Source organism: Ahaetulla prasina, chromosome 3, assembly GCF_028640845.1.
Source record: "Ahaetulla prasina isolate Xishuangbanna chromosome 3, ASM2864084v1, whole genome shotgun sequence".
NCBI classification, from domain to species: Eukaryota; Metazoa; Chordata; class Lepidosauria; order Squamata; family Colubridae; genus Ahaetulla; species Ahaetulla prasina.
Window position 1 is genome coordinate 194,930,452 of NC_080541.1, and position 26,204 is coordinate 194,956,655.

The following is a 26,204-nucleotide window of genomic DNA, read 5'->3' on the forward strand; positions in this document are numbered from 1 at the left end:
ACAGGTAAAAAAAAAAGAAATCTCACACCATTTGATAAGAAAGACAAGTAGAAAGATGTTATTGTTTGCTTGCTGTAACCCACTGTTTTAATTTTTAAGAACCCCCTGGAATGTATTTATTTAGTTTGTATACCACACAACTCCCCCACACTATGTTGAAACAAATGACAGGTTTGGAGATACACTGGCATTTGTTTTGCAGTACTGCTTTCTTATTTATTTTTTAAAAGATACTTAGAAATACTGTAGACATATTTGCAAAATCCAAGGAACTTGCCAGTTGGCCCATAGTTACCCCAGGAAATGGAAACTGAAGATTTAATCCACTATTAAAGACAACCATTGCAAAATAAAACATTAATATCAATAGATTTTTTTTAAAAAAGCAATCACAGGCAAAGATCAGAAAGACCTAGCTGAAAATAAGAAGGGAGTAACCATTTAAAAACTTTAGAGCAGAGATGTCAAATTCAAGGCCCGGGGGGTGGATCCGGTCCGTAGGGTGCTTAGATCTGGCCCGCAGGGCTTCCCTGGAAACAGCAAAGGATCCCACCCTGCGTGCCTCTGCCAGCAAAAACAGAGCTTGGGAATCCATTTTGGCTGGCAGAGCACTTGGGCCTCCAAAGAAACCCCTGACACAAGTGACATTGAGCTGGCCATGCCCATCCGAGCCACGCCTATCCCCAGCCCCCCACCCCCAGGTCAAACACAACCCTGATGCGGCCCTCAATGAAATCAACTTTGACACCCCTACTTTAGAGACAAGTCACTATCTCACTATGGTTTGTCAAAATTGACAACAAATCATCCGAGATCTGCTATCCCTGTGTTGTTAGAGCAGGGCACTTATTTATTTATGTGAGGTTTAAAGATAGGAGTGGTAAGCATTTGACAAGCCAACATTTCTTAATCCCTTTTTTACAGTCCCTCCCCAATACCCTATCCAATCTCCCTTGAACCCAAAGCTTCCTATTTCCCTTCCTACCCTTGTGGCAGAAGGAAAGGCCTTTCTCCTTCTCCTGATATCACCTCATTCTATAACCTTCCAAAATATCAGAAAACAAAACTTAGGCTCCCAACCAGGATATATTGTTCACTTCAGTGTAACACATGATGATTAGCCTACGTACTTAACAAAGAAAATGGAAGGTGGCCTGAAATTTACTTCTCATTTTTTTCTAGTTCTCTTCAGCTGCTGAACATAAGCAGAAATTTAGATTTAAGGAACTGTAGGAGAAGATTAGAGAATGGAACTCCAGGGGAAGAAGTGATAGCAAGAAATGGTATGGCTCTAGCTTCAATCATCTTCAGTACCAGAGACAAATGTGGGTCAGTGTAGAAAAATGAGAAAGATTAATGCTATTCCTTCATTTCAGTTCTGTCCATCTTTTTTCCCCCAGAGGGCATGATAACATCATTATCATAACAAGTGGGGATGGAAAGAAAGAATCACCAAGACTTGCATAATACAAGGTAAATTCAGTGAAATTGCCAGGCAGAAATTGCTCATACAAATGTACAAGCCAAGCTGTTCAGGGAGAAAAATTGACAGCCCCTCAGGCACACGTTTGAATTTTATCTTCATCCATGCTAGAGACCTATTTACAATTCTCCCAAGAAATAGATTCCTTCCTAAACCCAAGAATATTTATTTTCCTTGACAAGACGGTAGCCACTGCTTCACCTTCAGAAAGCAGGTGCTTTTCCTGCTCCAGGGAGTGGCATAAACTCATAAAACATGAGATAATTTTGCCAGTTTTGTTTTACTTGAAATGAAATCCTAGTGGATGGTAGCCTCATCAGCTAAGCAGCCCTCACAGAGAATCAAAGTGCCAGAACTTTAGTAGAACACAACTACCTACATATCACTTGGGAGGTTCAATATAAAACAATAATAATATAATATAACAACAGAGTTGGAAGGGACCTTGGAGGTATTCTAGTCCAACCCCCTGCCCAGGCAGGAAACCCTACACCATTTCAGACAAATGGCTATCCAAAATTTTCTTAAAAATTTCCAGTGTTGGAGCATTCAGAACTTCTGGAGGCAAGTTGTTCCACTGATTGTTCTAACTGTCAGGAAATTTCTCCTTAGTTCTAGGTTGCTTCTCTCCTTGATTAGTTTCCAACCATTGCTTCTTGTCCTGCCTTCAGGTGCTTTGGAGAACAGCCCGACTCCCTCTTCTTTGTGGCAGCCCTTGAGATATTGGAACACTGCTATCATGTCTCCCCTAGTCCTTCTTTTTATTAAACTAGGCATACCAAGTTCTTGCAACCGTTCTTCCTATGTTTTAGCCTCCAGTCCCCTAATCATCTTTGTTGCTCTTCTCTGCACTCTTTCTAGAGTCTCAGTATCTTTTTTACATCGCAGCGACCAAAACTAATGGTTTTATGTAATAATTATAGCTGGACAAAGCACTGAAGAGGTGTTTTATTTTGACAACTCTTTATAAGAAGCACCTCCTGGAAACATCTTCTCAAAGAAAAGATCCTCCTGCTTCTACAGTGTCAAGAGAAGCTGCCATTTTGTTTTGGCTAATGCTGCTTTCATAACCTCTTCTAGCATTTTTTTTTTTTTGAGCTACAAAAAATACTAGAGGCGGGTTATGTGTATGTGCAAGCACTGTAGAAACCTTCTCTCGCTACTGGAAGTGATGGAGGACGTTCCAATACAGTGTCTTGATGAGGCAAATCCCATTGCCTCTGTGTCTTAATGCCTCAATGGACTGGACAGCATCTCCAAAAACTGTGATCACCACACACAGGTGTAATAATACTGTGGCCATATATGGTGCAACATCAGAAATTGTTCCCTATTGCAAACTTAATAAATATGTTCACCAATCCACATGCAATTATGGACAATTACTACCTAAGATCAAAGTACTTTTAATTAACAGGCCAACATCTTCATCAAATGCCCATACCCAAAATATATTAAGTATTCAAAATGATTCAACAATTTGAATCAATGCTTCCAGTCAAACTGACAAGTCAAATCAATTCAATCATGTAAACTGAGCTAATTTAGTATCTCAAATCAAATCTTGGATAACTGACACATAAATAATAAAAACTACAAGATGTGGACACCTAACTATTGTGACTCTGAGGCATGATATCTTCACACCAAGCACATCCACGAAGCAGACAGAGTTTTATTTTTTATAGTAGAACTTATTGGACTAAAGAGCAGATTCTTCAGTCAACAACTGCTGCCTTTAACTATAGTTGCAGTAGCTTCCTTGACACAAATATCTTTATTTTGATAAAACTAAACAGAGATATCCTAGTAAAAACTATTTCAGTGCCCACCAAATACAATTCTGTTCACTCTGGAGATAACATAAACTGTTCTTTGGTGGTTTCTAAAATTATCTTGCAATGCTTGAGAAAAACCTTATCAGATTATGAAATATCTGTAGCTAAATAGTAGCTAAAATTTTAAAACATGCCAAGGAAAAATTGGACCTTTTGTTGTTAGTAATATTCCATTTCAAAAAAATGAAATTGAGAGGTCAGTTAAAGGGCAATTAAATACTTACCCAGTCTCCAGTTAATGTCCTAGATTGTGTTATCTCTGTTCAGATGCTTGGTGGACACTAAAGGAAAGAAAATAAGAGAAAAGATAGAGGATGTTTAGCAATGTTCTTGGAAATAATAGAATCGTGTTTCCTCTAGATGTTGTTATAGTTAACATGCCTGTCTCCTATTTGTTAAAGATAAATCGCATGCAGTATATGTGAGTTCATGTGACTCGAGTATTTTTTATGATCTATTAACTATGACTTCCAAATGTTTCCACAAGTTTTCTTTTTTTTTTTGGTCAGGAATCCTGAAATCACACAAAAGATTCCCCATTAACAGACCTTGGAGTTTTGGTAATGCTCAAAACCACTTCAGTAAGAAATTATAATGTAACACGAAAATAGGATTAACTGAGTTTTATCTTCTCAAAAATGCCTCCTTCCCTTCAAAGAGAAACCACTATCCAACTTCACTTATATGTATGACATGGCAAACCTACTTTGCATCATTCCATTCACTATGACTCTTAATTATAGCACCAGCAGCAAAGTGACAGCCATCCCTGATGTAGAGAACCTAGAATATGTCTATCTTTAGTCATCCCAAGATATTCTTTACCTGATATATAAATCATGTATACATATACAAAAATGTAAAATATATAATAATAATAATAATAAAAATAATAAATAAGACAGTTTAAAAAATATTATTTTCAACTATCCATTCATTTATTATCATGTTCAAATATGACCAATATCCAAAGTATTTTATGGAGGAAACACTAATGTAACACAAGGATACTCGTATCAGTATCATGCCTGAATGCTAGCAATCTTCTATTTACTACAGCTTATTACACTTATTGTTAACAGGATTGTAAGTGGTATACAGTACCTCTGCATTGTGTAAAGGCACTCACAATCAGAATTGCTGAAAGAAATGTCATGAGCACTTATTAGTCCTGCATAAACGATCACCTTTCAACATACGAGTACTTTTCTAGGCTGGGCAACAAATAGTACACCACACATTCCAATTTTATGTTCATATGTTATCTTCTCATTATTATATAACTGCATTACTTCTGCCAAGTATCCCCCAATGAGATGCTAGAAAGCAGTATTTGGCCTCTTGTAGGCATTGCAGATTACAATGCACGAGCCACAAATAATAAATGCTGCAAAAAATGGCTGTAAAATTAGGCATGGTCACATGATGACCTGCTTAACAACCATCATGACTTATGACCATAATTTTGGGCTCAATAGTGGCCGAATGCCGAGGACTACCCATAATTTGCATCATTTTCATTGACTATATCTCTCATTGATTATATCTTTCAGTAACATACCTGGTGATTCTCTTTGCTGCTATACTACAATATCACGACTGTTTTTCCATTCATCCAACAGCATTCAGTACATGCTACTGTAGATCCAATGTACTTAATATGTATTCTTAGAAAAGAACAAACACTGGTAATTACTACAAATGGTGTACAGTAAATGTGTAATAAAGAATGTCCATGTGAACATTTGGAAAAATGAATGCAAAGGTCACCTTAACAGCTCTGTTCTACAGCATTATACAATAGTTTCTATACACAGAAAGCAACTATCACGTACTTTTTTAATGTTACTGTAGCACACAATTTACAAACCTAATACTTCCGAAGTCTTGCTTTTGCAAAGGGTAAAGGTAATTACTTATTTACCCTGCCTTAATTTTGCTAGCTATGGGGAGTGGCAAAAATATTCCACCGGACATACTTATCATTTCAGTTCTTAGTAAACTGTTTACTAAGCAAAGAATAGGTGTATGCAATGTAAAAAGTGTAAACAGAGAATAGTAATTGGATGCTGTCCCAGTGTTATGGATTAAATCTGCATTACCTCTTTGCTAGTATAGCAAATGGGCAGGTATTCAGGGCACTTTAAACCAAAATGTCTAGAGCAGTGCTTCACAAACTTTTAAGAATAACAGAATAAGAGAGTTGGAAGGGACCTTGGAGGTCTTCTAGTCCAACCCCCTGTTCAGGCAGGAAACATTATACCATTTCAGGCAAATGGTTGTCCAATCTCTTCTTAAAACCTTGAGTGTTGGAACCCACCCACTTGCCTTCTGGAGGCAAGACGTTCCACTGATTCATTGTTCTAATTGTTCAAATTTTTTACCCAATTACCTCTTTTTGTGGTCTTAAATAATTTTATTACTCTACCAAAAAAAATCAGAACCTACCCAAGACTTGTTTTAGAGATACCCAAGTATCTCTGCAATGGCAATCCCAAATTGTATCCTTGATTTACAAACAAGCAATTCAGTGGTGAGTTGCTATTGGTTCGCTCCGGTTCGAGGGAACTGGTAGCAGCAGCGGCAGGAGGCTTCACCCACCCATCTGGACATCATCAAATACAATCTGTGCATGTGCAGAAGCTTCTGCCCATGCGCAGACAGGGCACACACACGAGTGAAGTGAGTGCAAATGCGCGAGCGAAACGGTAGCACAGGTAAGTGAAACCCACCCCAAAGCAATTGCTCTATTATCCCCATGATACAGTATGCCTAAATTGCCTTCCTATTTAAGAAACACTGGTCTAGAGGATGGCTTTAAAAAACATATTTTAAGTAGAAAAATACAAAGCAAATTTTGTGCCCAGTATCAAACTCTTCACTTTTGCAGAATTTCAGAGCATGCTCGACTTAAAACAGTGGTGGAAAGGAAAACAAAAAATATAAAGGTTGTATCAACCACTAGCAAGGTACAATGCAAGTCATTATCTGATTGGCAAGCCCAGCAAGTCCTGATATTCCAGTTCTCCTGAGTCTCTACAAGCAAAGCCTGCCAACTGTATTTTAAAAACATAGCAACCTACATTACAAAGACAAGTAAATACATCATTAAAATAGTTCTTCAGCCATGCAGCAAGCCACAGAATACCTAAGTACAATCCATCAACCACAGCACTCCCTTAGTATAATATTTACAGGGAAATCAGGAATAGTAATGACAGTTAAACAGGTCACGTATCCGAGGAAATATCTTCATATTTGTGTGAGAGTCCTTTCTTGTATTTTCCTTTGCTTTCCTCTGCTGCTGCTATCACTTTCTTGAGATTTTTGTATTTTGTTGTTACACGATTTTGAGGATACCGCCAAAAAAGTACTGATAAATCACAGTGGATAAAATAGTTTCAACTTTCTTTCTTGATCAGATTTTACTCAAGCCAATGCTAGGAGATTATGGGAGTTCAATACATCTGTAAGGGTTCAAGTTGAAAAAGACTGCTATAAATCCATAATCCTTGCCCTGATTGCAATTAGGTCTAGCAGTTTTAAATTCAAATAGTGTCTGGAGGACAATAGGTAACAGTAAAGGGATTTAGAAAATTCTTTGCTGCCATTTAGTGGTTGTCTGATTTATGTAGTCTACATGTATCACTAAAAAAAAAAAAGTTAAAATCTGCCTGTTTACTTCTTGACCGATTTGCTTCAATTCCTAAATACGTCGATTTGTTTCAATGCCTAAATATGTAGCAGCTTTGCAGCTGAAGCAGCCTTTTCTCTTCTGAAAACAGCCCACAGCAAAGCTAGAAAACATCCTTCTACTAATGATCATGAATTACCTGCTTACTCCACTTTTTAACAAGACTTAAGCAAAGAGCCTCTCTACATGAGCTGAAATTTGAAAAATATGTCGTACTAGTAATTTTTTGACAGAGCTATTTTTGTTTACATGTTCAGATATGCTCCAATTATTATCTTATGTTTCACTCCTTAAAAATAATTCAATAAATTCAGTTCAAAAGGTATCATGCCTCCAAATCAGAGATAGATTCTAGTTACCTTTACTACCGGTTCGCATCGTGCCTGCATGTGCTCTTCTGCGCATGCGCAGATCACTTTGGATGACCTTCGGGTCAGTGGGCGGAGCCTCCCACCGGTTTTACTATTGGTTCTATAGAACCAGTCCGAACCGGAGGCAACCCACCACTGCTCCAAATTATACCTGGGCTAAACTTTTGTAATTAAATAAGTACCAGCTTTCATTGCAAATTTCTTTCTCGCCTAATAATTTGTTCAAGTAGTTTGGGAGTAATTTTCTCTAGTCATTTCCAAATAATTATAAGATAGAAACTTAAATACAAATACTTTCTACTACTTAAACAAGGCCAGCAAAGTTTTAGTTCACAGGCAGAAGGAGCAATCGTCACAGTGTGAACTAATATAGCAACCAATCATAGGCAATATATAAGGCACCCTCTTAATGTAGCTACAGTATAGAACTGTAAATATTCTAGGATATAATTACAATCAGGACATATTCTTCCTCTTTGCCTTATGTTCCTTCGTCAAATGAATTCAGCAAGAGAAAGCTCCAAATTCTTTTTCCTTGGAGCAAGAATGTCAATCAGTAGAGCCTTTTTGGTTGCATCATCAATGTTGAAGACAACACAACCTCCATGACCAAAGATGTTTGCCTGGTCCAGGTACTATTAATATGACATCATTTCTTAAAATGAAACTTCAAACATTCCTTGAATCTCTTGTTTCATAAATGATCTGACTTGCACTGATTTGTTACCCTAGATTAATACTGTTTGATTATTGGTTTAATTACATTTTGGGGTTGTCCTTGCTACAGCTAATTATCACTGAAAATATAAATGTCCTTCTATCTGCAAGGAAGACAACTACCCACCCTGTGTCTGCTTTTCCAAGTTTCATTGCTCTGAAGGAGAATTATTAAGTAGCTCCTGAAGTTGGAAAAACGTGGTGAAAGGTTACTCCCACTAATGACAATCACAACAGAGCTATCAGTCCAGCAATTTTTTTCTCTACAACCCACAACAAAGCTACATCACATTACAAAATGAATCCTTAGTATAATAAAGAAGATAAGTCACTCATTTCCAGAGGGATTTTAGCTCCCTGTGATCACACATTTATGGAAAACAACTCTGGCATTCAAGAATGCTTTATTACAAACCAGAAATAATTAGAGGAATTATCTGGAAAAACTTTGATTTTTTTCCTACCATGGTCCTTATTTTGATTGTATGGAAGGCAACTGGAACAATCATTAATTACACTAAAATTGAATCCCACATTATGGATTTAACTGTCATTGTACCTGAAATGAGTTCCCACTTTATTACAGGTTTTTTTGTGGGGGGATCTCAAAACAACATTTTCCCAGATGTTGAAATGTCATAAATTTAGCTTTTGTGTTAAAGACACATAATTTTATATATGTCTTAATGTATAACTTAACCTAATTACCACCTAAAATCACACTATCCAAATGGCCAAGGTAGTAGGAGACCTAAACATTTTCTAAGTAAATAATAAACTCAAATGTTGGAAGCACAAAACTTGAGCTTGCTTTATTATTTATTCAAAAATCTGTACTCTTCAGGACAAATAGACCCAACAAACGGCAAGACATAGCTGCTCTTGTCCAGATATGGAAGCTAAGGAAGGCCAGGCTGAGTAAGAATTTGGATGGAGTAAGTACCCTACTGGAGAACACCTAAGCAGAAGAGTATCTATTGTAAGATGAAAGGGCTACACCTGAATCTTTGCGATATCCATTCCCTCCATTATAGAAAATGATCATCAGCTCCTTCAAGAAAGGAAGCATTAAAGCAAAAATTATAAAACCAAAGAGACACCTAAGTATAAGCCATGAGAAATAACCCATTTAAAATTGTGCTAAAATTGCTGCATGAGCTGGTTTTTCTTGCCTTTCAGCCCCTTGAATATTTGTGCCTGAAGTAATAGGACAAGCCCAGAAAGCAAAGCAAAGGAAGATTTTCTTTCAGCTGCAGGTGAAATACCCTGAAATGTTACTCCATCTCCAGCCCCATCCACCAGAGAAGAAGGTATGTGACAGCATTATTGTTTTTCAATGGAATTTTCCCAAAAGTAAACCGTGTAGTTGACACTGAAATACAGCATTAGTTCTCTATGGGCAGAAGAGCATCATTTGGGGAGTGGGGGAAGATTGAGAGACAGGAAAATGGACCAGTTGTTCCTTTAATCTTTTCTCCGAATCCTTGTTTGTTTTTTGTTTGTTTGTCACCTTAACTTGTGGGCAATTATTCAGGCTTTTCCCCAATGCAAGCACATTCTGTGCCTATTAGCACAGAAAGGATTCAGCCACCAGGCAATAAAATATACAAAGGTTTACAGCAGGGGTCTCCAACCTTGGTCCCTTTAAGATTTGTGGACTTCAACTCCCAGCAGAGCTGGCTGAGGAACTCTGGGAGTTGAAGTCCATAAGTCTTAAAGGAACCAAGGTTGGAGACCCCTGGTTTAGAGAAGGTTTTTTAAAAAACTTGGCAACTTTAAAATGTGCAGACTTCAACTCGCAGAAGCCGGCTGGGGAATTCTAGAAGTTAAAGTCCACATATTTTAAAATTGTCAAGATTAAGAAACACTGGATTTACAGGTTGACGATTCATCTTAGATGCCCATTGCAACTGGGCCTATTATAAAAATACACATTGACTGTCGGCTGCATTTCTTTATCACAACCAAGCAAGGATACAGCCATTCCTGTCAATGGAGATATTTTATATGTATCCAAATTCAGGTCTGGATATAATAGTACATTTTTTTTAATACGTGCTTCTGATATTTTTCAAACAAAGCACTTTTTTCTTTCACAGATAACCCAAACTACAGTAGCCATTCTTTATTGTCTAAATCACAATTTGCTAAATTCACACTGTAAAACCAAAGTACTACATAATGGCTTAGCACTCTGTTTTCCCTTGTGTAAAATATTTTTTTTAAGAACACACAAGAGTATTTTCCCATAAATATGCAGTTGAAAAAAGAATCATTCATTTGGGATACAATTTTTTTTTCTTTGCATGTCTGAAGTACAATTTTCAGTCTTGTGGACTTCAATTCCCAGAACTTCCCAGCTAGAGACCCCTACTCTATTTAACCACATCTAAACAAGTATGCCTGCCATGAGATCTAAGGAGAACCTGGGTGGGTTTATCTTTATGATTACTTATCTATTTAATTATTAAATGTGTATAGCTACTCAACTCAAGCTCATGAATCTAGACAGGTAACAATATTTTAAAATAAAATAAAAAACTATGTAATAAACCCTAACAATGTAAAGAGCCAAGAAAAAAACAGCAACAATCAACACAAACAAAATACAGGATATGTCACACATCTGGATTCCTAGGCTCAACCACAAAACTTGGTCTTCAAGAAGTCTGATCTATGGTGACATGATATCATGGAAGATGGGTACCAGTACAGAAAAGGCCCTCCTCTTCAGTCCTGCCAGTTACTTAACAGATGGGACTTGGCACATGCGCCTCCTGCTTACTCTAATAGGATGAGTACTTAGAATTGGGAAGAGACAGTTCTGCAAGTAACCTGGTCCCAACAATGAAGAGCTTTAAAAGGAATATTCTGTACCTTGAAATGAATCTGAAAGTATACTGGCAACCAATGTAGTTTGCAGAATAGATGTATCACATGTGCCAAATAAAGGCACCCATAACTACTTGTGCAACTGCATTATTTCATCTTGCTCTATGTCAAAGATATGATATAAAATAGTCCTAAACTTACAACCATTTGTTCAGCAACCATTTGAAATTACAGCAGTGCTGAAAAAGTGACTTATGACTAATCCTCTCACAATTATCGCAGCATCCCTGCAGTCACATGATAAAAATTTAGGCTCTTGGCAGTGGCATAAATTTATTACGATTGCAACTTTCTAAAGTAATCTGATCACCTGATCACCATTTGCAATTTTCCCAGGGGAGCTTCCAACAAACGAAGTCAATGGGGGAAACCAGATTCACTTAATGACCACATGACCACTTAATAATCACTTAACAACTACGGTGATTTGCTCAACAACCTTGGTAAAAATTTGGCAAGACCATCTCACTTTGCAAGGGAAGTTCCAGTCTACATTATGACCTTAAGTCAAGGACAAGCTGTAGTCTCAGAGGTATGTGAAGAAAATGGCTCTGCCTATCAGTCTTCTTATCTCATTAGACTGGGTGAACAAGTGTCTCTTTCATCACTGTATACCCTGCGATTAACACCACACCTGATTATCTTCCAGGGCTATTATGTTTAGCAGACAGCTCCCTTTGGTAACAGCCAAGATGAGTTGTCTCTGCCACAGAATGACTAATGACATTAATAATTGTCTAGATTCACACATCTCATGAAACCATGGATTGTGTTATCCAGAGTTTGCTGAAAAAGACCCAGTGGCTGAATTCATATAGCATGGTAGGCAAAAACGAAGCAAAAGACATTATAGCTTGGCACAACATATGAATGCAGTCTCTAAGAAATCAGAGTCAAATCAAGCAGCCAAACTGACCAGTAAATTAAAGTATCCCAAATATTTTAGAGTATCTTACTTCAGCTCCTCCAATTCACCAGCAATCTTTACTCTCATGCACCTAGAGCTTATAATAGAGCACAGTGAAGAATCAAAAAAATGTTTAAGTTGTATAAAAGAGAAAAGAAGCAAGAACAACAGAAGAAGATACAACACCAGCGAGAGTAAGAGGTCAAAGTCAAGTCACCCTCTTAAGTGTTTGTTCTTCCACACATCCTGTATTAGAAGCACCATGAAAGGAAAATCACTGAAAATCCTGTCCACTTTCTTTATCCATAAAGTTAATCTAACTGTAACCTACCAAATTAGAGAGCCAGTTTGGTGTAGTAGTTAGAAACCTGGAGACTGAGTTCTAGTCCCTCCTTGGGCACAAAACCAGTTGGGTGACCATGAGCCATTCAATCTCTCTGAGCCCTAGGCAAGCAATGGCAAACCACTTTTGAAATACTGCCAAGGAAACTGTAAAAACCAGGTGTCAACACTGACTTGCACACACACACAATACCACCAAGCTGTACACATCTATCCAGCTATGTATTATAGCAATCCATGGGCTTTATCTTCCTGGTTTTACTGTTTGCCTTGGAATTGCAATCTAAGAGGGATCTGAGTTGAGCCCTGAAGAAGATACTCCAGAAATGTTTGAAATTAGAGTCTGTAGGCTAATATGTTTGGACAATATAAAACACAGTTAAGAGATAGAAACTGCAAACATCATTCCTGATTAGATCAGCAATTCCATCTTTTTGGGGGGAAATAGTGATTTACAAAATATAATTCAGACAGTGAAAATATTGTTCAGCATATCATTGCTAGCAAACATCTACAGTTTTGATGACAGGTTTATCAACACTACTAACTATAGCATGAAAGAGAAATGAATGGGAGAATTCTATTAAATTCAAGCATGATTTTTGAATAAATCTGGCAGTGAAAACATGCTTTGAAATTCTCCTTCTATTATAGAGGCAAACAAGCTATCTGTAATCAAGTAATGGATTAAGAGATTAATCCAAAAAGGACAAGGCAACAATTCAGATTCTTCATTTAGTGTTTCTTCACAAATCCTAAGATTTTTAGCACATTTAGGCAGCATAATCCCAAAATGTTTTCACACAGTCTCCTTATAGAGCCTGTAAAGGCTTATTTTCGTTATTTGTCATCGTGGTTAGGTAATTTTTGTTTTATTATTAAAAACTGTCTGCTCAAGAGCTATTCCAGACACATCTAAAAAGTTTAGCTTCTTGAATCATGTGGCAAAAATACAGCCACACCAGAATTTATCTGACTCTTCCCCCCACACACAAAAAAACCTCCAAAACTGAACTGTTCTGCAACTATGTATTTTTAATCAATTCTAAATATAGCTGAATTCTATGCTACTAGAATATAACAGTGTTCCCTGAGATTTTCATCATAATGGGTTCCAGTTCACCATAATCCAGAATTCTGATTTGCTATAAATAGCACCCATTGCTCCTTCACATCAATCTGGCATCTTCTGCCATGGGAAGAGTTAAATTCACTCAACCTGGTAGTCACAAAATGTGGCAATCAGAATTTCTGGTCTATTCCTTTCTTAGCAAGTCACGATAAAAATTATGATTTGTTCACTAAACAAATATTCACAAGTCAAGGACTACTGTACATTCTCAAGACTTCACGTTGGGCACTTCAATAATAGCATTATTATTGAAAAGCCATGGTGGCGCAGTGGTTAGAGTGCAGTACTACAGGCTACTTCTGCTGATCACCTGCTGCCAGCAGTTTGGCAGATCAAATCTAACCAGGCTCAAGATTGACTCAGCCTTCCATCCTTCCAAGGTGGGTAAAATGAGGACCCAGATTGTTGGGGGCAATATGCTGATTCTGTAAACTTCTTAGAGAGGGCTATAAAGCACTGTGAAGCAGTATATAAGTCTAAGTTCTATTGCTATTATTCCTAGCACAAACAATGATTAGATGGTTCCATTTGTACCACCTAATGAAATAAAAGAGGACAATTCAGTGTAGCATTTCCTCTTTTAACTGCCCAAAACTAAATCCAGCTATCACTATTGCCTTTTTCAACTGTATTCAGTAGGGTTTATACTACATCAGCCATGTACTGATGTATATACTACAGCACAACACACAAGAATCCTTTTGAAGCATAGAAAGTAGAACAACAAATTTGGACAGCCCTCAAGCACAAGAATTCAACAATACATAGAACACCTGTTCTGATCTCTTGCCAGCAGAAAGGACAGGACTTCTCACTTTAAAATGAGATTTTAAGGCTTGAGTACACTTCAAAAAACAATAGGAGGTGGCAATAGACTATTAAATCCAACCCCTTGTTCAGAGCAAGAATCTAAACCTCTAGCAATGTCTATCCAAGGTCCTCCTTATTTACGAAACCCAGGGATGGGCGGAAGAAACAAAAACGTGCATAAATCCAGAATGCCCAGATTTCTTCTCAGGTTTTTCAGTACCTCCTAACATTAGAAGTAATGGCAAATCAATGATACATCTAATTACAGCACTTTAATTGCTTCCATTGTTCATTCAAATCCATGGCCACCTCCAAGAACATAATCAGAATTTGCAATGCTGCCCTTTCAACAACAGCATCTCTCACTCTTCTTCTTTACAACAACCCCAGCAAATGATTGGATTTTAGGCTTGAAATAATGGAGAGAGGAAAATAAGGAACCTAGTGCTGTGTTTCCCCACCTCTGCCTTCAGAATTCGCATCCCACCACCAAATCCAGCTGCTTTTCCACAAACAGCAGATGTAACTGGGTTCCCATCTGGTTGTATCTATATGAGCCAGTAATGTTTTTCACAGGCATTAATTGCAAGACATATTCTGAGAGATCACACTGTAAAATATGCATGAGAGGGATCTTCCCCTCCCCCATACCCAAACTTTTCATGAAATGGCTCTGTTCTCTCACACACAAACATACACAAATACACACACACAAATATAAGTCCTTTCAGAATCCTGCAGGAAAGAAGGGAAAAAAAAAACAAAGCTAAAAATACCCACTTGAAGGTGTTACATTAGAAGCAGACAGATCATAAGGCAGGATGGGTCATGAATTCATTATGAACTCCTAATGAAGCTTCAAAAAAAAAACCACCTCATGAAGCTGAAAGGGAAGGGGGGGGAGAGGGAAAAAGATGAAGGAAAAACTTTCTTTCCTTATGAAAAAATCCATCCACACTCTCAACTCATCCACAGCAGACCTGTGTATGCCCTGTATTTTTCATCTTACATGTGACAGAAACAAGCTTACAACAAGCCCTCAGTACCAGAGTGCCTATCAGGTATTATACCCCAGCCATTTTTCTCCAGTTTATATTTAATCTAAAGTTAAATAAATGGGAAAGTAGAATGTTACAAAGCAAAGCATTAGACTCAAGCATAATCTATATCTGTAGTGATGCTTCCATTTTTCCCATCATCTCATCCACAATATATTTGAGATTTCTTTAAATATAAGTCAGCACCTCCATACTGTTTGGAAGTGTGTACCTTAAACAAAAATAACAGAAATTAGCAGGATAGCTACAAGTATGGTAGTTATTGACTTACAACCAATCATTTAACATTCATTTATAGTTACAATGGACTTCAAAAAAGCTACTTCTAACCGTTCCATAAAAGGTATGACTGCCACACCCTCCATGGTTGCATGGTTGCATTTCAGGAACTTGGCAACCACATTGTGTTTATGACTGGTTCCATGGTCATGTGATCACAAATTGCAACATTCTTTTATTGCTTTCCAGAAAAAAAAACACCCATTCAGAATGGATTAATGACATGATTCATTTAACACCCATATGATTTGCTTAATGATCACAATGACTTGCTTTATGACAGGTCTGTCAAACTGGCAGCCTGTGGGCCAGATACATCACATGCAGGCCACGACTACCCCAGCTCCACAACGGAAAAAAACATTAAAAACATCATGATCCGGCCTGTGACATGATTGAGTTTGACACCCATGGTTTATGCCTATCCTAAAAATGAGTTACTTGCATGATGCCTTAACCTATGACAACAACTTGCACCTGAAATTCCAAGCTCCATTGTGGTCATAAGCCAAGGACTACCTACAGCTCATCAGTTTGTCTTTTGAACAATGATTATTTTTGTGTGTGACCATGTCCACCCTGACAACCATTTTATGAATATGGCTATAGTATCCTCCCAAAATTCCAAAAAAGCTGGAAATTCCTGCAGTAATTAATAGAGTGAGTTGAGATTACTTGTACACTCTAAACACTCATTTGGCACTGGCTACCAGACTAAAGAATTAAGTCATCTGAAGAATTCACTTTAAGTTACAACCACAATTGGGATCAGAATTTCCATTGCTAAGCAATTCCCCACCACTCCAGTCAAAAGCTTCTTGGATGAGAAGTGAAACGTCTTCAAAGAAAAACCAGAAAGTCCAGTTGCCTCTTGAAAAAGCACCTCTGAGACAACCATGACCTGGATGACTGAGAATCTCAATAGACATTGCTAAGCAAGACAGTTGTTGGATTGTATAAGATTTTATGATCTTTTTACCACAGTTGTTAAGTCAATCACATGGTACTTACTTCCCCCATTTACTTTGCTTGTTGGAACTGTCACAAATGGCAATCACAAGACCGTGACACCGTTGTGTCGTAAATACATGCTGGATGCTAAATGCCTAATTTTTGATCACATGCTCTTGAGGATGCTGCAGTGGTGGTAAATGGAAAGGCCAATCATAAGTCATTTTTTTCAGTGACACTGTAACTTCAAATGATCACTAAACAAATGGTTGGCTGTAAGTCAAGGACTACACTCAGGAATTGTACAATATATTGTACAACTATATAGTTGCTCGTTAAACAATCCTGGGTACACTACTAACATGCGTAAGCAGTCCAGGCAAAGATCTGTGAACATTTACTTTGTTTTTAGGCTTATTCATGAATAAGCTGTTTCCAAAATTTTCTACAGGTGCTTTCATAGAGAATATAGAACTGCATGGTAAAGAAGGGAACTGTTGTGGTCCACCAGCAGCCTGCGGAGCTGGCAGCAGAGTTGGACAGTGAAGAGGCTGGGGAGGACAATGGATCAGTCCTGAAGTAAGGGGAAGGCCCAGACAAGGGTTCTGAATTGGAGGAAGAGATGGGGCCAAGGCCATCTGGGAGCGATGCATGGACTCCGGAACCTCCAGAGGTGGACAGCGGAGAGGCAGAGGAACAGGAGGAGCCTGTTCCTAATGCACGCATGTGAAGAGCTGCGAGAAGGCAAGAGCAGCTAAAGCAAAAAGGACGACTCGGGAATAAGGCCAGGAGATGATTGGCCCCTCCCATAAGGCTTAAAAAAGCAGCAGTGGCAACATTGCTACAATTGTTTCTAGTTGGCCTCTCTTGTTTCTGAACTTCATGGGGCTTTGCCAAGAAAAGCCTTTGGCAGGGTGCCAAAGAGAACAAAGGTTTGTGATAAGGCTGAAGGACTTTTTCTGAAAGATTTGTTTTGGAATTAATTTGGACTAAGCTGAGAATGAAGTAATTCTCAGCGGTTCTAATAAAATATGTTTGTTTAGGACTGATTGTGTCTGGTAACAACTACTTGGCCTAGGTCACAATAGGAACCAGATGTTTTTGCTATCCAAAAAGGACTTCCATGCTTCTTACTTCTTTACTCAAACAAATGCTTGGGAGCACAACAGGTTGTCTTTGACATGCGACCACAATTGAGCCCCAAATTTATGTTGTTAAGGGAGACATTTGTTGAGTTATTTTCCCATTTATGACCTTTCTTGCCACAGTTGTTAAGTGAATCACTGCAGATGATAAGTTAGTAACACGTTAAGTGAATTTGGTTTCCAGACCGATTTTGCTTGTCAAAAGGTTGCAAAAAGGTGATCACATGACCTTGGGGACACAGCCAACAGTTCCCAGCATCTGAATTTTGATCAAGTGGCCATGGGGATGCTACGAAGGTCGTAAGTGTGAAAAATGGTCATCAGTCACTTTTTTCAGTGCCATCGTAACTTTGAATGGTCACTAAACGAAGTGTAGTAAGCTGAGGTCTACTGGTAGTGGAGTACTGATTCATAAGATGAAACTTATCGTTGGTCTTTGTGGCTATAAAAAGAGAGCAGACCGAACCATCTTCTCCCTCCAACTCCCCGTCTACATGCACACATATCCCTTCCTCCACCACCCTGTTTCTGCAAGCAAGCATTTATAAAGATTAACATTGGGGAGAACATTGTTTGAGCAGCAAATTCTCTTTCTTCTGCTATACAATGGGAACCCACAGACAGACAGATCTGTGGCTGCTCTGCTAAGTCTAGCAGATGTATTTGTATTTGCTCTCTTATAATTTTGTGCAGTGGCAAACTTTATAAGCAAGCTGTATTATACGGGACAGTTCAGTAGGGATGTTTTGTCTACTTTACTCTGATGTGAGCATTTCAAACCATCACCCCAGAATGCGGGGCTCCAACAGCAATTCTTCATTTGCGTAAAGAAAGTAAAAAGGAGCAATAGCAGGTATACAAACATGTTTTCCTTCACTAAGCTGAACGAAGAGGTCTTCACTGTATATCAGAGTACATAGAGCACAATATTTGGCACACTATTGCTGAACTGAAAATGAATTTGCATCCCCAAAAAAGGAGGAAATTAGTAAAGTATAGCCTTTATTGTCATTGTACATCTTGTATACAACAAAACTGGTTATAAGTTATAATCAATTTATAAGGAATTATTAGAACATCTAAAAGAAACGCAGTCTAGAGTTCTTCTTTAAAGTTACAGCACACCAAAGAATCCATTAGACATATTCAAATACATGCCCAAATATAAAAATCCAATATTACCCCAAAGGCAGAAAAAATATTAACATTTTCATTTCACAAATGGTGAAAAGTGAAGGCAAGGTTAAATAGTACAGCTTGCCAAATTCGAAGAAAGAGACCTCAAAGCCAATGCCTGTAGCACCATAACTTCCAACCCTCTAGCTGTGACACATCAGGAGATGTTTTCCAAAGGCTGGAACCAGAAGTACATCTGCAAATGACATTTTTTATAGTTTAAAATAATGTGGAAGAAAAGAATACAAGGGAGCGATCTCTTGCCAACAGATCAAAGGGACATACATGGCTAGCAATCTCAGAGTTAATCACGGCAATAGAGTCTCACTGAAACTGATGATGCAAAATTCTACTTTTTCATTAGGAGAAGTCTTGGGAAACACCAAGGTCGATAGAGAGAGATGCACAGAGATCACTGTTACGCACAGGGGGGTGGGGAAAAAAGGAAGATACTCTAATTCTCATCTCTTAGAATCAAGGGCTTTATCAACCAGCAATTTGTACAAACCAATACAGAAGCAGCCTGCAGAACACCCGGCATCAATCCACCCCTTTCAAGATGTATGCATACTCACTGCAGCAGTAATTATTGTGAATGTTTCATCCCTATTTATAGAATATGTCTGATTTAATGCCTCCATTACTATCTAAACTTGCTGTTAAAGCAATAAATGGAACCCAGCAATTGTAGACAAGAGCTGAGAAATATTTTGCTGCCATCAATAGTCCCAGTGACAAAGAAGGCAAAAGGGAAGCGCACACACACTACATGGAAATATAAATCTCTGGGGAAGAGAAAGCACGAGTAATGCTTACTGCAGCAGCTCCTATTCTTCATTCACAACAAAAGCAGTGAAGGCAACCAGGGACAGAATTCCATACATGCAGAAACTATCCAAATGCTTTTTTTTTTTTGCAATAATCAGAACAAGGAAAGGAAAAGAAGTATGCATTGGGAAGATTTCTGAGAATCTAGGTAGTTTATATATTGACTTTTAAAAATAGATATATTTGTATGTTGCCCAAAAACATTGCTATACAGGAATTAGAGGTGACAGGTAAAATAATCCAGATGTTTTGTACTACAGCTTCTATTGTTTCCACCCAATGCAGCTAACAAACCTGCTTATTAAGTGCAGCAGAAGCTATATAGTCTGACATCTCAGCGCCAACTGACTGAGGAAGGTTCATTCAGAGCAGGCCTGTATTAAGAAAAACTACCACCAAGGACTGTCTTTATCCAACAATACTATGCTAAGAGTGGAACAGTCAGAGAATCGTATCTCAAACTAAAAGCAATGCACCTTCAAACAAATACTCTGGCTCCAGATTACCAATGGCAAGTAGAAAAACAACACGATGTCTACAAGATGCAAACTGTAACCAGATTGTTTTCTTCACCCAAGCAGTTAGCTGTTCTAAAGACCAAAGAAAAGTGTTGCCACAAAAAGTGTTACCATAAATCCTTCTTCCAAAGCAATATTACTGTACACCATCTGAAGCAGAGAAAGTTGGGACAGTAACTATTGGTTTTCAGAAAACTAAAAAAGGAAATGTGCCATGTGATCAGGGTATTCAGTAATATCAAAGGCACATTGGGCACCATTTACAAGTGAATGCATAACTCTTAATGAGATTGTCAATCCATATCTTTTTTTCTAAAATAAAAAAAAGCTTTTCATAAGTCTTAAAATAAGCTCATAGACATGAAAGGAAAATGAAGAATCAAAGACAAAGCCAGCAAGTAGATCAAAAGCAATCAAGCCACACCCAAATGCCCACTCAGATCAATAATAAAATTGCGAATTGTAGCAGCTCACAAATAAATGATGCTGAAACCCAATATTTCTGGCTAATTGGAAGACAAGATGTCTTCATTAATGTCACCTTCATTAATTTAGGCTGGAATCTTATGCACACTTGTACTAAACAGCACAGTTTATTTTTTGTAATAGCTACATATAAAAGATACCACCCTACATGAAAAATATGCAGTAGAGTTTTTCTGACATATTTTTTATAGGTAACTGCCCAAACCTATTTTTTTCATGGCACTGTCTTGCCTGTAGGAAAGTGTCTCATTTTTCCAAGTCAGTTAGGAAACTTCCTCTTAAAGATATCTATGATCTCATATTTAAATCTGTACCTTCCTACTGCAGAATCAAAACTGAGACCATCATATCCTTACATTAAAAGAAACATAAAGATACCTGAAGTGAAGATACAACTTTAAACATAATTAAACATACTCTCTACACCTACAGCAAACAAAGTTGCAAAAACTACAGAGTACAGAACTTGATGAAAAGGGAATGTAACTAGTTTAAAAATGCCTGCCTTTAATCGTTCATGGTATGCTGTAATAAATTTGGATGAAAGCTTAGAAAGTATACAGCAAGGAAAATGTTTGAAATGTATACTTCAAACTTCGTTATATAATAAAAAACAAATGTTTTGTAAACATAAATGTTAAAGGAGGAGCTTCGAAGTATATTGCCTATGTTCCTGAAGCATTACAGTTCTCAGGAATCCAGAGCTATTACCAAAATTCAGATTTTGATATATGATTGTACTGAAGAAACCAACAACAACAAAAGAATGTGAGGGGATTATGCTCTTGATATTACCCTCTCAATATCCTTTATTTAACCACTGATGCAAGCTAAACTTCTGAAAATCAGCAGGCCTTGTGTTAATGTGTTATGCTGAAACAAGGATCAAAGTGCAACTTCAGTTCAGCAATAATACCACACACACAATACCTGCACACATATATATGCACATAAATACCTAGTACATTAGCACTGATGATGTTATGTAGTTTGGGTAATGAAATTGTCTGCAAGAAAACAACCAAGCTCAGAGAGAAGGACACTCTCATACCTAGAATTAACACCCTTACTCAATTTACATGTTTTTCTTTACTCTATTTACATAAACTCCAGGCATTCTAAAACACATCCAAAATTCACAAGTCATTTTCCACATGGTCGCCTTTCATGACAGTGAATGTCAGTGACTCAATTCCCTTGCTGATCTTTTGTAGGTTTCATTCATTCTTTCTTTCCTCTGTATCATGAACTGCATCAATAAGAGGTATTTTTTTAAGAAACTTCTTGCACAACATCCATACAAAATCAAAACATTAACAGGAGAAACAATTGAGAATACATTCACAACAAACACATGCTGCAGAAAAATCTAATTTCTTTCTGATGGCTCAGAGATTTAGGTCTCTCCAAGAAAATAAATGGAGATCATCTAGAGTTCAATAAGCTCCTAGATACAAGATGGAGCCTCTGGTGCTTCAAATGGCAAAATGCAACAGGAAAGGAGGAAGGCATGAATTGCCATTTGCTAAGCAACTTACCATTTTCTTTCTTCCCACAGCACAAGCCTCAAAATGTGTTCCCTCGTGTAACACAGTGAGAAATCTACTAGAGCTCATCTGGTGGAATTGCCTTCATCAACTCACATATCAAAGCAAGATTTCCAACTGCATCTCTGCTTTATATGGAACGGAGGCTGAAGCAAAGGAGTCAGCAATTTTGTTTTAGTGGACAGTGAATAACAGGAGCTGGCACCTTTCCTGTCCTCTCTTCCTTCCGTTAATTCTACAAAAATCAGAACTTTGATTATCACAAATAGACCCTGGTTTCTACATCACTGGAGCAAATCATTAAAAAAAATAACCCTATGCATATGTATAACAATAAATATTAAGTACAATAGAATTTTTCTCACAAGGGTCCCTAGGATTTCAATTCAAGGCTGCAATCTTATTGAAAAGAAAATGAATTCAATAGGGTATTATATCAGAATAAGCAATCTTAGGTTATCTTAATGTTACTCTAATCATCATTAATCTTAGTGTTCCTCCTGTATCCAAGCAAGCTTTTCCTTTAAGGATTTTACAACCAAGAGAGCCTCCCAAGGCTGTTAATATTTAACACACATTACAACTGGTGCTATAGCCAAGCTCTGTCAGAGGAGGGTAACCATTACACTATTTAAAGGGACCACACAATTTCCCAGAATTAACCGTAGCAATCCATCAAAAGTATACAAACGCCCAACTAAAATCATCCAACCTTTGAAAAACCGCGTTCGTTTCCAAAATGGGATGATTAATCGGGAGCGGGGCTGAAAGCTCTGGGACAGATCACAGCTGCCCACGGCGACCACCAAAGTGCCTGGAATTTGGGCGTGGCAGCCAGTTCACATCTCTCTCTGCTACAGAAAACGGGGAATTCGCTTCCAACGCTTTACAGACCTGGAAGCCACCCGCCTCTCACACCTGCCACTATCCAAACACAAGGAAGAGACACACAGCTATCCCGCCCAGCGAGATGGCCCCGCAGCCTCTCTTTTCTTCGGCTCAACGAAAAAGCTATATAAGCTCACATCTTAGAAAAGCAAAGCCCTGGAGAAACCGCGGGACTCTTTTAAAACCTTTTTTTTTTCTTTCTTTCAAGCATCGGCATCAAATCTCTCTCCTCGCCGACTTCAGCTCTGAGTTGTCAAGACCGGCCTCGCACCATACACCGGGAGAGAGTTCGCTTGTGATAGGAACAATGAAAACCGAACGCCTCTCGGGCAAAAGCTCTGCACCTTTCGAAGATTTGGAAAAGAAACGGTGGGCAAAGAGATGCAGCTGCAGGAACAAGGCGCGATTTTTGCCCTCTGAACGGCTTACTTTCTGGGAGAAAACCCACTGAAAGCCACCAAACAGCTGGCGCGCTTTCTCTCTCTCTCTCTGTGTGTGTGTGCGTCTCTCTCTCTCTCCCTTCCTTTTTTTCCGGACCAATTTGCCTTTCGGCTATTCCAACCCCTGCCTAAAAGCCTCCAGGTTTAGAGGCTAGAAAAACACGAATTCAACCGGGAGAAGGAGGAGGAGAGAAAGAAAGCGTTTCGATGATCCAGGAGGCGTGAGGTGGGGGGGGGAGAGAAGTTCAAACAGACTTTAAAAACAAAAGGTACGAAAGGATCAACAGGGCACAAGTAGCACCTGAATGCCTGGCCGCGATTCCCTTTCCCACCCCACCACCATCACCACCCCATTTCCAACAACCGGCAGCCAATGAAGGCCAGAGACGCGAGGGGAGCAAGAGCGCTGATTCGCCGCACGGAGGAAAGAAAGAAACACACCCCTCTCTCTCTCTCTCTCTCTCGGGGTAAAGGGAGGAATATGGGGGCGCCGCACAAGGGGAAGGCGGCGTGAGATGAAGAGCGGGAGGATATCGGAACCCGCGAACAATCGCAGCGAGAAATAAAGAGGAGAAGGACGTGGGGGGGGGGAAGTGGGGGATGGAAGGGAGAAGTCGAATTTCGGAAATGGGGGGGTAGGCCGACCCCTCCCCCTTCACCCGGCCGCTCGCGCGCCCCCCGCCCCCGCACAGCTGCGAACGCCGAACTCCACCGAGACCCTCCACGTGATCTCGGCAGCCTTACGAGCTCGGGTTGGGGCGTCGTCTACTGATCTAGCCCCGTCGGACGCGGTGGGGAAGGCAAGCGAAAGTGAGAGGGGGGAAAAAGAGGGGAAAGCCCAAAGGCAGGAGGTGTCATGGGGAAAGGAGGGGGTTCCTTCGGAGTGCTGGAGGGGAGGGAATGAGATGGGAGGAATCGACGCCATGGCTAACCTTTTTCTCTCTTCCCCCCTGAGTAATCCGGAGTCAAGACGTATTGCTGGCCGAGGAGAGGTTCATCTGGCGAGGACAATCAAAGGCTGCTCCGAGCCGCCTTGCAGTATTAAAAAAAAAAAATTAGAAAAAGAAAATAAATGGAAGCGGGGTAGAACAATACAACGCCTGGCTTCCCTCTGCTTTTTTTCCCCCCTCCCTCTGTTCTCTAGGGGTAAAGGGGCAAAAAAAAGCAAACCGTCCCCCTCCTCGGAAAGCTGTGGTGGGGAGGGGGGGAAGCAAATAGTAATAAGCTGCAGCAGCAGGGAGTGAGCTGGAAGGCGGGAGGGCTGGGAGCTCAGCGAGAGAGGCACGTCATGAGCAGCAGAACCAGCCTCCGAGGGAGAGGAGGAGGAGGAGGCGGGGGTGGTAGGAAAGGAGAAGGATCATCTATGAAACGAAACAGCCACTCCGCGAGCTGCAACCGCCTGGCTCTAACGTGGTGGCGAGCCGCCTCCGTAAAGTCAGTCGCAGACAATCGCGGAGCAGCAGCCCGCGAGGGTTTCCAACGTGCAGCAGCCCCACCTGTTTACAAACGGAGGGCATCCGAAGCGGTTCCGTGCAGCCCTTTCAGGTGGTATCCCAGGTGAAAAACAAGGAAGCGTCTGTCTATGCTGGGATCATACTTCGATTCCGGGCTAATCCGCATTGCTTCCTACCGTAGTAACAGCCCTTTCTCCCTTCCACTCAGAGAGATGGAAATCTTGTAACCCCGCCCACAGCAACGCCCGTCTCATTGTTCCGTAAACCAAGGTGAGTGCGAGGCCACGCCCCGAAATCACACACCGTCCTTGGCTGCTGAAGTCAACGTCGGATGGGAGGGGTGGTAAAAAGGAAAAAAGGTGTTGCCAGCATGTGGGCGTCTCACAACGTTGCATCTCTGAGGTTCTATTCGGTTAACCATCCGGTCGTCATTGCTTTCACATGGCTTTGCTCAACACGTGAAAACAGCGTCTGTAGAAATTGAGTTGTTTCTCGTTTAGGGATTTAAAAACAAAAACAGGACGTACATAAGAGCACCACGTGCCTACTGCCCCGGTCCTAATGTTCCCTTTAATTGTATTCATTTTATGTATTCAATTTATGCTTATACTTATATATATTATCTAAGATGTACTCGACAAAATAAATAAATAATGTAGGGAGATTGTGCCAGTTCACACACAACTGAAAGGGAGGGAATGGGTTTTCTTTCCAAAATGACGATTGCTGAAAGTTGATCAGAATAAAAACTGAGACAAGCAGATGTGATCCTCGCAGCCATTCGAAGAATTTTCTGATTTGGATGTTGTACTTTTACTTTTTACTTTGTACTTTTACTTTTAAAAACAGTTTGTGTTGTGTCTGCTTAAAGGTAAGCACAACACCACCCCTTATGAGTGTTCAGTTCCTGTTAGCAATAGTGATTAGTGGGTATGAATATAATACACATTGAAACATTGACAATACATTTCTTATCTTTCAAAATGGGCAGAAGCATATTCCAGGTTTAGAGATAGAATAGTAGTAAAATGGCTGTTGTTTTTAAAGTGAGCTCAGTCTAACAGGGGAAAATATTTCACTCTGAAAATACAATCATACCATACAAATGTCAGTGGTCTCCATAGCATCCCTAGAAATGCCAGTAAAGAGCAAAGGCAACTGAAGAGCGTGGGCAACTGACAGCTGTGTGACAGAGCCATGGCCATGACATTAACTCAGGCCATGTTTATGTGACATACATACCTATGA

General features: G+C 39.4%; 1 protein-coding gene across 8 annotated transcripts in view; it reads right to left on the minus strand.

Annotated features, from left to right (window-relative positions):
- Positions 1-25,153, minus strand: part of EPB41L1 (erythrocyte membrane protein band 4.1 like 1) — a 196,772-nt gene extending 171,619 nt beyond the window's left edge. For 3 of the 8 annotated variants that reach the window (XM_058174669.1, XM_058174668.1, XM_058174667.1), the window contains exons 1-2: positions 24,435-24,697; positions 3,546-3,602 (exon numbers count right to left, since the gene is read on the minus strand). The gene's annotated coding sequence lies outside the window, so the exon portion shown is untranslated. Of the gene's footprint in view, positions 1-3,545; positions 3,603-24,434; positions 24,730-24,998 lie in introns of those variants that run through there. The other 5 variants (XM_058174661.1, XM_058174663.1, XM_058174666.1 and 2 more) reach the window with 3 other exon arrangements.
- Positions 25,154-26,204: the final 1,051 nt, after the last annotated feature.